Source organism: Drosophila virilis, chromosome 3 (genome assembly GCF_030788295.1).
Source record: "Drosophila virilis strain 15010-1051.87 chromosome 3, Dvir_AGI_RSII-ME, whole genome shotgun sequence".
In the NCBI taxonomy this organism is placed as follows: domain Eukaryota; kingdom Metazoa; phylum Arthropoda; class Insecta; order Diptera; family Drosophilidae; genus Drosophila; species Drosophila virilis.
The window spans coordinates 11,963,343-11,975,900 of record NC_091545.1 but is presented as its reverse complement, the minus strand read 5'-3'; positions in this window follow the sequence as shown (position 1 = coordinate 11,975,900).

The following is a 12,558-nucleotide window of genomic DNA, read 5'->3' as shown; positions in this document are numbered from 1 at the left end:
CAGGTTGTTGTCCTCTTTGCCTTCTAGGGTCTCTTTAGCTACGGCAATACCACATTCTTGTGCTGCTCTGGGGTTCCAAATCAATCGTCTGTCTTCTTGGGTCACTTCTCTGGCCACTCTTGGGTCAATCTTCTTGCCGAGCTTATCAACAGAGTTCGCGCGTCTACTTGTCTCGATAACCTTAGGTATTCTAAAGCACTTTACACTTTTATGGTATCAATTAAATGTTTATTATGCAATCTAAATCATTTAAACGATTTCAATGGACTGCTTGCAAGATCGGTTCATTATAACTCTGTACACATGCCGTTGGCTGCAGTTTTGTACAACATGTTGTTGGGTCTATAAAACTATATGGCTGCCAATTTGGTCTCAGATTCGCCCCGCACAGTCGGCTTAACTGTCCGATGACTGTTGATAGCCCCCCTACCCCCTCGTGTTTGGAGGCGCCAAATGACAATTTGTGGTCGGTTTTATATGCGATCGGCAACGTCGTGTAAACAACTAACCGATTGGCAATTAAATGTTTATATTTTTATTCACACTTTTGATTTTGGGGCTGCGTGCAATTTGATAGCTGATCGGAATCAACAAAAAACTCGGATCGTTTCGGGTAGTTCGAGTGGCCATAAAAGGCGCGTGCAGCATTCACCGTTATGTCAAGAGATATTTAACTGATTTATGGCGCTGATCCAAAAAGGGTTTAATAAGCCCAAGACAAAGCCGTTAAAAACTGGAACATAAATTAAACAAAGATGCCAAAGACAAAAGCGATAAGTGTACCCAATATACATAAGACTCAACTGAGCCAGCAAATTATGTATGTATATAATATATATATATATAATATGTAAGCATATACTCTCGTATATATTAACAGATATATCTGTGTGCATATAAGCAGGCAGACGGGCATCGTGCATGGCTCTGGCTGGACCTGAGGGGGGGCCAGACGCAGAGCCGGGCTAATTTAAGCGAGGACAACACCTCAACTCATATTTAAGGCCGGCTATATCAGTGTCTGTGTGTGTGTGTGTGTGTGTGTGTGTGTGTGTGTGTGTGTGCAACTTCCAGTCGCTTCCAAAGTCACCCAAAGCGACGTGGATGACGCTGACGTCGTCACCGTCGCCGACGTTGACGTCGACGTCGACGCTGTTGTCTGTGTCTGCGTCTGCGTCTGGCTTTGGTTTTGTCTTTGTGTCTGGGCCGCAGCGCAGTAAAAAAAAAAGAACAAAAAGTAAAATAAAAAATAAAAAAATGAAACACATAAGTAACGAAAAAAAAAAAAACAACACAATAAAATTATATAAAAAAGAAGCAGCAACCAAATCGATGCAGCAGCAGCCGGCAAAAGAAGCGCACTGCAAAGCGCAGACGAAGGAGAGCAGAATGCTGTGGCCGCGGGGCGTATGAGTGATATCAGAGCGAAGAGCGAGGCAATGAGTAGAATGAACAGGGCGAGAGCGTTGGCGAGGGCATTGGTGCGGTGCAGTGAAATTAAGAAACCAACAAATTCATCCAGAAAAGTAGTCAATAAAGTGTCGACAATGCGCACAACAGCAACAGCAACAACAACAACAACAACAACAACAAGAACAACAAGCAGCGAGAACAAAACCAACAGCGAAACCGTCAAAAAGCAGCAGGCAGGCCACGCCATGAAGCAAGACCCGGCGACCGAGAGGTTGTCGGGCTGTCAGTTCGGGTTCGGCTTCGTGTTCGTATTTCGCAAAGGCACAGAAAGGGACGGGGGACAGCGTCACGAGCCCCGCCGCAGAGCTCTCTTCGCCGACAAGTCAAGGCAAGTCGCGACCGAGCCGAGCCGAGCCGAGCCGAGACGAACCAAGCCGCGCTGAGCCCGCAAAATCAATTGAGCGATCAAGTGTCTTGAGGCGAAACAGAAGGTGGAATAAATAAAACAATAACGATGATAATGAAGTTAAAGTGAATTTTGATGAATATGCCGACGAGGCGTGGCCCGAAGAGCGCAAACACACTCACAGCACAGCACAAAAGTGGACAGTCGACAAAGGGAGTTGCCTGTTGCCAGTTACCAGTTGCCAGTTGGCTACGACCAACTGCTCCGGACATCCGGGCAACTGCTTGGCCAGCCGCCACTCGAGACTCGAAGCTGACAACTGCAGCGCGGATCATTGCAATTCTTTAAGCAGCCAGGCAAATGGCTCAAGCTGCAACTGCCACTTAAAATATTTGAATTGTCTTTTACAAAGAAACACAAACAAGGAATCGCTTTATGAAGAGACAGCGTGAGAGCGAGAACGAGAGAGAGAGAGAGCAAGAGAGAGACAGAGTTGCATATTTTGAGCATGGCTTGTTACTGGTTCGGTTCTTGGTTCATTTAACCATTTCTCCGAATCACATTCACTTTAATTTTAAATAATAGAGACAAGATAATTAAAATAGTTCAGACTGGGAATTGGAGTATATGGATCAACCCGGTTCAGCTTTATAGATTTCTGCCTAAATAAATTTCTCTTAACAAATATATGGCTTAAAATAAGTCTTAAGTGACAATTTCTGATCAATAGTTGCTCCAAAAGACAGTCAACAATTACAAAAACAAGATTAAGAACAAACTTTCTTTGATAACATTAGCAAAAGGTGGCAGAGGGCGTGGCAAGCTGGTGAAAATGGCAAGAAGCAGCTGCAGAAGTTTTCCTTCTGTAATTTGAAAAGTCGACTGTGACAGCGTTAAATTTTCAATAGCCCGGCACATTTGAAAGTGTCAAAAAGTTTCAACGACAAGTTTTTGTGCTCATGCAGCAACTGTTGTTGTTGTTGTTGTTGTTTCAAAACTCTTCAAATATATACTTCTCGGTTTTTGGGTATTTTGCATAAGTCTGTTAGTTAAGCATTTGTTTAGCAGCTTTGAATCCGTTTTGAATCAGCTTTGAATTAGCTTTCAACTAGCTGCTTAATAGCTTTTAAGCTGGTTTGAACCAGCGACCAGCGTTGCACCAGCTAAAAAAATGCCTTGAACCGGCTTTAAAGTAGCTGTGGGCTCGCGTTGAACCAGCTGGAAAAAAAAAAACCACAGTTGACATGGGTAACACAAGTAAATAATGTTACCCAGCTTCAAGCATGCCTTAATAAAGCTTTTAAGCAGTTAGAAATATACAGCCCAGATAGACAAATGATCCTTGCTTAATATATGTAGTTAGAGTCCTTTGTATAATAAAAGACTATCGTATACCAATAGATCATAGGGTATCTCCGAGTCCTACCTTGTACAATTTTAGCTGCTTGTTTTCGCTGCTGTTCCAGTTGTTGTCCTTGCATAGACTACATTCAAAGTTCACTTGGCGCATCCTTGTGCGGGCGGCAAGGGGCAGCGGTAGGCGGTGCTGGGTGTTTGACTTGTGACAACTTTTCATAGCTTAAGAGCGCCGTGTCGAGGTCGCAGAGTCCTGACCAGGCAGGAGCAGGAGGCAGGAGGTAGGAAGCAGGGCAATGGCGGCAGCAAAAGAAGCAGAACAAGTGCAAAAACTGAAGGCATGCCACGATATACGACAGGCCATATAAAAACTATATGCATCAGCGTGCATGTGTGTGAGTGTGTGTGTGTGTGTGTGTGTGTGTTTGTGTGTATTTGATATTTCCTTTTATTGAAAATGCACTTTGGTGCCATGTAAACTTTGCAATCAAAGTCAACGGCAAACTGGCGACGCCGGTGCCAGAAGAACGAGACCGTAACCGAGACGGAGTCGGAGTCGGAGACGGAGACGGGAGACGGGGATGGGAATGGGAACGGAGACGGGTTCGGCTAAAAGGTTGGATCTGCTATTTGTATTGGGCCTGGGTTTGGGCTGAGTGCCACCTCTAACGATATAATGGCAACGAGCATGGCCAGACATTAGAAGCGGCTGCAACTGCAATTGTTGTTGTTGTTGTTGCTCGACAGCCTTTGGCAGTGGGCATGGGCAGGGGCAGGGGCAGAGGCATGGGCCGGGGCATGGACTATGCGAACTGAGTACAGGCACGGGCATAAATAGAGCTGGCTGACGCTGGCGGGGCATGTTCCTGGCCATCGGGCTGGTTTCGGTTTTTGGCCTGGCTTTTTCCTATTTTTAGTTTTTGCATTCCAAAACGGCGTCGCCAGTTGCCTCTACCTGTTCGTTCTCTCATGGATGTTCTCTGGCGGAATTCAGCAGTTTTGTAACTCGTTTTCGTTTTATGATTTCTGCCAGTAAACTGTACTGTGGCTGCTGCCTCTGCTGCTGCTCTGGCCACAGGCATTGGCTCTGTCCTTCCCCCTTACCCACTGTGTAGAGGAGGGGGGTCTGTAGTTGTCCTAGGCCCAACTAGATGCTTAACTGATGTGCTCCTCGTCCCGGCCCGGCCCGGCTCGACGCGGCCACTGTCAACCTTTGCTGCTTATTGCGATTGCCTCGATCAATGCCGGGATTTGTTATTGGTGGCCCCATGACTGCCAGAGAGTGCCTCCGGTGTCTCCGACCTGACTGTTAACCTGTCACTTGCGTGCAACTGTAAATGCAACTGGCACCACCCAATGTCCAGCACCACCAGCTCAGCAGCAGCAGCAGCACCACCACCACAATCCTCCTAAAACTCAAAACTCAATGAGTTGGCTTTTGTTCGGCGGGTGTTGGTTACCGATTTCCCGTTACTCCAATCCCTGCTCCCAGCTCCATGCTACCAGCTCCCTGCTCACAGCTCCTGTTGCTGGTGAGAAAATTGTGTTGTGTTGTGGCATTTTGGTTGCGAAGGGTCGCACACACACACACACACACACTTGTACAACTGTTGCTGCCACCCTTTTGGCCCCCGCAAGACCCTACACACAGCTGGCTGTTGGGTGCGTGGCGCATTAGCCTGTAACCAAAGCCAGACTCAGCTCCGGCCCAGCCATATTGCTGCTGTTGTTGTTGTTTGCATTTTACCTGCAACGTCGCTTCGCATAAAATGCAATGAACTCGCAATCGGGACTGTCAAGGATGTGTGTGTATGTATTTTGTGCTGCCCCTGCCCCTGCCCCGCAGTTCTGTCGCTGTCGTTGTGCATTTTTCCCTATTTTCCGTCTATTTGGTTTTATTTTAGCCCACACGACTCCCGCACGTCCAAACATCCTGCTGAATGCTGCTCCATGTTTGTCGTTGCTTCGCCTGCCACCAAATGCATTTCCATTTAACATGCCAGCATTCGGGTGCAATGCGTGGCAGGCTGGCATGGCCATGTAGCTGGGGCCTGGACAGGGTTTTCGTTTGGGGGGGAGGGGCTTTGTCTATTGCCCAGTCCGCCTTGTTTAGCCATTCGCCATTCCGTTTGCACAATCCGCATCCACTTGCTATTGAATTGTTTTTAACTGTGCAACAGTTTAGCTGACTAAAAATGCATGTAAATTTAAATAAATCAACTTATTTAAATAAACGTGTTTTGCTCAAATAAATTTAAATTGTTTTCATCTTTTATTTCTTCGTTGGTTTAAATATTAAGCGTGTGCACAATTTTGCTTGGCCAGTGTTGAGCAATTAGAAACGCAACATTGCCAGTGTTGGCAAATAAGATCGGAAATGCATAGTGTGGGTTAAACACTGAAACGCACATTTCTGTTGGGAAGTGTTGAAAAAGCACAACTATATTTAAAGGTGTTAATGAACTCATTGTGTTGGTGGTGGGCGATGTGATAGATAGGAAGCATTAAGTAGCGCAGTGTTGGTAAAGTAGTCAGTGTTGATTAAGTGCCAGTGTTGGTTAATACAATTGAAGTGGAATTTGATTCATGAAATAACAATATGATAGGCAGATACACTAATAAATTTATGAATATCTTTCAATTCTTTGGTATTTGTCGCTGACATCAAATTTGTCACACAACCCGACATTTACATGCAACTGTTACTTTTGTGGCTGTTGTAGCCGCCTTTTGGTTAAAAACTAAGCGAAACAATAATAAAATAATGTACAATTGTGGTTGTGTGTGTGTGTGTGTGTCTGTTGTGTGTAGACATTGGAAAGTTGCTGCTGTACGTACGAGCCGAGTTCGCATTGCCCGCTGAGCTTCTCCAGCGGCTGTCACCTCTATGCGGCTTTTACCCTGCCCCAACGTCCCCCCCCCCCCCCCCCCCTCCCAACAACTATACCCCTTCTCGTTTTGAGCAGCGCGGGCGGCTTTGGCGGCTGCCTTTGAGTGATGCTTTGGTTTCATAACTAACCGTTTTTTGTTTCTCAGCTCCCTCTGCCCCCTCCCCAACACCATCAGCCTGCCTCAGCCCAACCAGACCGTGTTGCAAGTGTAGGTAAAGGTAATGTTTACCATTTCCGCTTGTCGCTTTGCAGACGTCGGCGTGGGTACAATGAAATTTTGGACGTGGACGTGTACGTGGACGTGAACGTGAACCGAAAGACGTCGCTGGGTTTGACTCGTTTTTTCGTTGAATGTTTTTCTGCTTCTTCTTCTTTTTCTTCAGTTTTTGTTGGCTACGCGTTATATGAGATGCATGTCAACTTTTTGGTAGCTGCCAACGAAATTCATTTACCTAACGGTTTTTATTATATTTTTGCTGCTGCTGTTTTTTACTTTTTACCCAAATGCGTGCCAAGGAAATAGAAAGTACCTGGAGCATGAGGGCGATAATAAGAAAACAAGCTGCGAGAAATAAGACAACTGGAAATTGGATTCATATACATATTACCCAACTTTAATAATAAGAAAGAAGACAACTAAAAATTGGTTTGATATACATACATATTACCAACAACATATGCCCAACTTAGCCCAGGTCAAGTTTTACTCTTCCCATTTGAAACATTCCTCTCAAACATTTACCGCCGCTGAGATATTTTATATAGTTTACACAGTTATATATACTTTTTTTGTATATAAAAACATTAGTATAAGTTTGCAATCAATCAGATGTAAGGCAAAAAACTAGCACGAATCCGCTTTCCACGCATTTCCCACAGTTGCGGGTGGAAAAAGTAACTAACTTTTACGGCTGAAGCTGTGTATTGATCAGCAATCGATCAGTCTGGACATATACTCTTAAGTATAGAGAGGTCGGACTGGTTTTAGATAACTTGACTAAATTTAAATGTTTTTGTGTGTGTTTTAAGTATTATAGAAAGGTGCCTTGTGGCTCGAGGAGTGCCCGGAACTGGACATTCTACAATATTCTTTAAATGTTTGTAGACTTGTAATTTGACTGCAATATCTGAACCCATTTATGGCTTTAACTAAAGTGAGTTGCTTAAAGCAGATATAGAGCTGCAACAAATATGCCGACAATTTATTGCAGGCTGGTAACAACAACAACAGCAACAACACCAACAGCAACAGCAACAACAGCAACAACAATAACAATCACAAGACTTTTTGTGCTTTTGCTAATTGTATCAAATTTTCATTTTGATTTAGATACAGATTACGTACTAAGGCTTTGCTTGTTGCTGTTGTTATTAGAGCGAATGTTGCTGATGCCAGCGGCAGCAGCAGCAGCAGCAACCTGCAATCATTGCAGTCAGAGTTGGAGTCAGTTCGTCAGTGGACAGCAACAACAACAAAAACAACAACAACAGCAGCTCTGTTGGCCTCATTATGTTCAAACATATTTCATATGCCAAAGCAATAAGAACAATAGCAACAGCAACAACAACAAATAAGCAAAGCAACTTTGCTACGTTTTTTGTTGCTTGCAGTTGTTGTTGTTATAGTTGTTGTTGTTATAGTTGTTGTTGTTATAGTTGTTGCTTCCTCAGCAATCGCTTGGCTATTGCCGTTGTTGTTGCCCATGTTGTTGCCGTTGCCGTTGTTTTTGTTGTTGTTGTTGTTGTTGTCATAACTGTGTTTTGTTGTGCTCAGACTTTGGTTGCTGTTGCTGTCCGGTGAAAGTAATCATCAACAACATTAAGCGAGGTAAACAAACTACAAACTATACAAAAAAAAAAATAAAAGAAGAAATAAATAAATAGAAAAAGAGTTACACTCGCCAAAAGTCTATTTGAGCTGAGCGAGACTTTGACCGGGGCCCAGAATGGGCACCGGGCACCGGCCACCGTTCCGGAGTCGATAGACAAAACGGCAGCTCTGTGGCAGCTCGGCTGTGTGGCAGCTCTCTCCTCCCTTACATGCCCCGTTCCCTTGAGCAGTGGCAGCAGGAAGGTTGAAGAACCACAAAGAGATACGATTATGATGATTTCTAATTGAAAAACTCAGCGGCGCGCTCAAATGTGTCCAGACGAGGGAGAGAAAACGAAGACGTTGGGAGTACAAAGAAACAACGAGAAACAAAAAAAAAAAAAAAAAAAAATTAATAAAAATAAAAAGCAGAAAAAAATGAAACGAAATTTCATTAAAACGTTTGCACAAATAAAATAAGTGCTGCAAAAAGCAGAAAAAAGAGTAGCAGCAGCAGCAGCAACACCAACAGCAGCGGCAGCAGCAGCAGCAGCAGCAGCGGCAACAGCAACAGAAAAAGAAACTGAAACGAGGTCAACTGAGGTCAACACATTTTATGTACCGAACCCGAACTACTTCATACTCTACTAAATATTTGTATGACGCTGGCGACGACTGCGACGACGACGGCGACAGCAGCGACGCTGGCAGAGATTCAGATTCAGTTATGCAGTGTGTGTGTGTGTGTGTGTGTGTGTGTGTGTGTGTGTGAGTATTGGTGAATGGGCAGGGGGAACTGCAGTCAGCTTTGGGCTTGGAACTTCAAGTCGGCGACAGCGAAGCTCGTATGCATAAGCCAGCGGCGTGGCGGGCAGGGTTGCAGGTTGCGGGTTGCGAGCTGCATCAACTAAATCAAACAAAAGGCAAACAGCAAAAAAAAAAAAAAAAGAAAGAGAAAAAATGTGGAGCGACGGGGAGACGGGCTTGGGGCAACGCTCGCTGCGCTTCAATTGAGTTTTACATACATAGATTTCAGTTTTAGACTTGTACTTGTTGTTGTAGCTGTAGCTGTAGTTGTAGTTGTAGTTGATGTTGTTGTTGATTTGATTTCCAACTATTTGAGGGCAGCGACGGCGACAAAATGGACACCAACAACAGCAAAGCACAAAAAAACTCGTTCGCTGTGACGCGCATTGACTAACTGAATTGTGTTGTTGTTGCTGTTGCTGTTGCCAGTGTTGCTGCTGTTGCTGTTGCCAGTGTTGCTGCGGTGTCAGGGCAGGAGCAACAACAATATATTCGCCTCATGACTTGGCAAATGCGCTCGCCAACATTATCGTCTTGACCATCTCGTGAACTTCATTTGCAAACGTTGGAGCCACATTTGTGCGGCTTAAGCAGCAGGCGGTGTGGAGAGTAGGGTGGTGGTGGGTTGCTCAGCTGAGCTGAGCTGAGGTGAGGTAAGGTGAATGGAGCGGCTGCTGGGCAGCCAACATAATTCATTTGTATTGCTGCTGCTGCTGCTGCTGCTGCTGTTGGCACAGCAAGTGTTGCCAACTTTATGGCATTTACAAATACAATTACATTAGCAGCACAGTCGAGTTGTTGTTGTTGTTGTTCGCTTCTTTGGCATTAGGTTTGCCGTTACTTTTGCAATTGCTGTGAGTTGTGTGCGACGAGAGAGACAGAGAGAGAGAGAGAGAGAGAGAGATGAGTGCGCTCACAGTTAACTGTTGGCCAAGTGCGCAACTAATTTGCATTTTGTTGGGCTAAACGCAATTCAATGGCCAGCAGAAATAACAATTGGGATGCTTGAGCTGTTACGCTACAAGAGTTTCAGATACTATGCGGATGCTAAATACCTGGCCAAGAAGTGTAGCTTATTTGTAGAATGCTTACATAACAGTCGGAAACAATTGAACATGCTTCAAAACATGAAACAAGACAGCTTGAAGACGGATTCCATATGCCAAGGCTGAAGGTTGAATGTTAAACGAAAATCAGCTCGAGATAGGCTCAGATACTGGATAAAAATATTGATTCACAATAGATGCGGGGACTTGTTATGATCTCAACTAGTTCAAAGTTCAGATTTCATCCGCCAATCTGATACTGGATAGGCATATGTACATTATTAATGAGCAATATATACCCAACTGAAAAGTAAAGTAAGCTTAAGGAACATTAAATGTCAAGTATATGTAAATAAAATAAATTGAAATACTCGATTCCACGAGGAACCGAATCCAATTCTGTTTATGAACCAGATTCACAAACGGAACACAAAAGCGAGTCATTAGTTCCAGTCGTGAACCGAATCAGGTAATATATTTGTTACAGAGATTTCCCTCTTGTCCAGGACTTTATCGTAATATAGTATTACATTCACTTGAACCAATAAATTCTGTATTCTCTAATTTATGCACTCATTAAAGAGCAACTAAAGTTTAACTCCCAATTATCATTATTCAGTTATGGTAAATAGCTGTCCAATTTTCTATGGGCTTGCACCTAAAACCCACACAAATATCAGTTGTATGCCCATTCTGAATGGCACTTATGTCTCTCAGAAAGGGGTCCGAAACGACAGCTGATTCTCGAGCTCCACAACTGAACAATTATTGACACGTGCGCGCCTCCACAGAACGCAGAAGGCAGGACGAATGTCCTGAGCAGGAGCAGCAGCAGCGGGGACCTGGCCACAGATGCATTTCCGGCAACTTCAGCTGTTGATTCAGCCGTGTTTTTGTACCTTTTTGTTGCTTTGATCCTTAAGTCGGGACTGGCTTTCAGTGGAACTGAATTGCCTGCTGTTTGTTGTCGATATTATCTGCAATTAAATACTCAATGCACAGAGCCTGGCGCGCAGGACAAAACAAGTAAAAATTTCAATAACTAAAAACGCACATGTCCTGTCGGGACAGCACAGGACTGCGGCCATATTCATCATCATGATGATGATGATGTTCATGATGATGATGACGATGATGATGAGGCACAAGCAGATGTTACAGTGACTGGCACAAAAAACTGTTGGAGCGCGTCCTTTTCAACGTCCTGCGTACTTTGGCAGCCTACACGCTGTGTCGTCTGCCTCTGCGCCTGCGCAGTTTGTCCTTTCCACTTTTTTGTTTTGTTTTGGGGGGGGGCAAACGCAACACATGCCCCGAAAATTATCCCTTAAATGCCGCTTGTCAATTGGATGAAGCTTCCTGCGCAGTTTGCGGCTCATCAGCGTCAGCCACACGGCAACTCACAGCGATCTGAATACACTGCCACAAATGTTGCATGGCATTGCAAGCACAACTGTCAGAAGTTCTAGAGACATATCTCTAAGCTAAACGTGTACACTGGTTCGGTTCACGGTTCAAACCCATGCCATACATTAGGGTGCTGGTTCAAAAGCCTGGCTTCTCTATATGTTCGATTCAAGTGAGTCTCTCGTGCTGAGAAGAAGCAACCAGAACCATCCATTAAGTGCATTTCTCTAGGCTATAGATATGTTAAGGATTGAAGATTTCGTTGAGTGTATGTGCTTGTTGTGCAGCTATTAGCAACCCCTATGTCGTCAACACAAAAGACTGCACAGATACCGCAGAGGCTCTCTGCTAATTGGTTGCCCCTGACACGCGTCATGCTCTCAAAGGCGGGCAGCAACTGCAACTGCGAAAGGTGAAAATGTATATCACTCTTTCTCTTTTTCTCTCTTCCTCTCTCTCTTGCTCGCTTACTCTCTCTTTTGAGTAACTTGTGTGTTTTCTTTTGTTTGGCCCAGTTGGTGAAGCTACCTACGCAAGAACCGCTTCCTAGGCCCGCTTTATCTGTGTCTGGGCACAGCCTTTCCCAGTTGGCACCCAGTTTTCAGTTCCCAGTTTTCATTTGTTGTGTGTGTGTGTGTGTGTGTGTGTTGATTTTCCTAAGCGCTTCCAATCAACAGACACAGCAGACTGAAAGAAAGGTGCCACAAAGAGAAGAAAGCAATAGAATGGCATTTTTATGAATGGTTCGACTCATTCGCCGTTGTTCCATGAGTGGCAGGGAAAACTTTTCCGATTGCCGCGCACAAGCGCGGCATAACATGCGGCCAAACACTCGAGGTCACATGATTAGTGTCACATTAATGAGTCCATGCCGGCCGGTCATATAGTCCTTGACATCAGCTGCGGTTCCGTTTGTGGCGGCAACACGCACAGTTCAAAGCAAAAAGCGGCAAATATATATTGCATATTTTCATAATGAAATAATACGCAGGACTTGAAAGGAATACCGAAGGCGAAACGCAAGCAAAATTTGTACAGAATTCCGCACAACGAAGTTTAAATGCTCTTGGGCATATTTAAATTGAGTTCAAATTTGAATTGTCACATAATTCATGTGATGTGGTTTTTTAGAATATCAATAAATATGTTTATATATCGATAAAGATGTTTGTAGATGGTTTGTTAAACATAGTTCGTGGATTCTAAGAGATACATTCCCCAAACTGGGTAGGTTGGCTTCACATTTTGGATACCTCTTAAGATTCCACCCAAAATTGAACAAGGTTTCTTGCTTCGATCCAGGCTTATGTTCGTCTGTTCTTTTAGGTTCGGTTTTGGCCTGTTACCAGGCATAGCAAAAATGATTGACCCACTTGAGGCACCCTGTATTTATCCATAGCTTATTGAACCGTTGCAAACTGT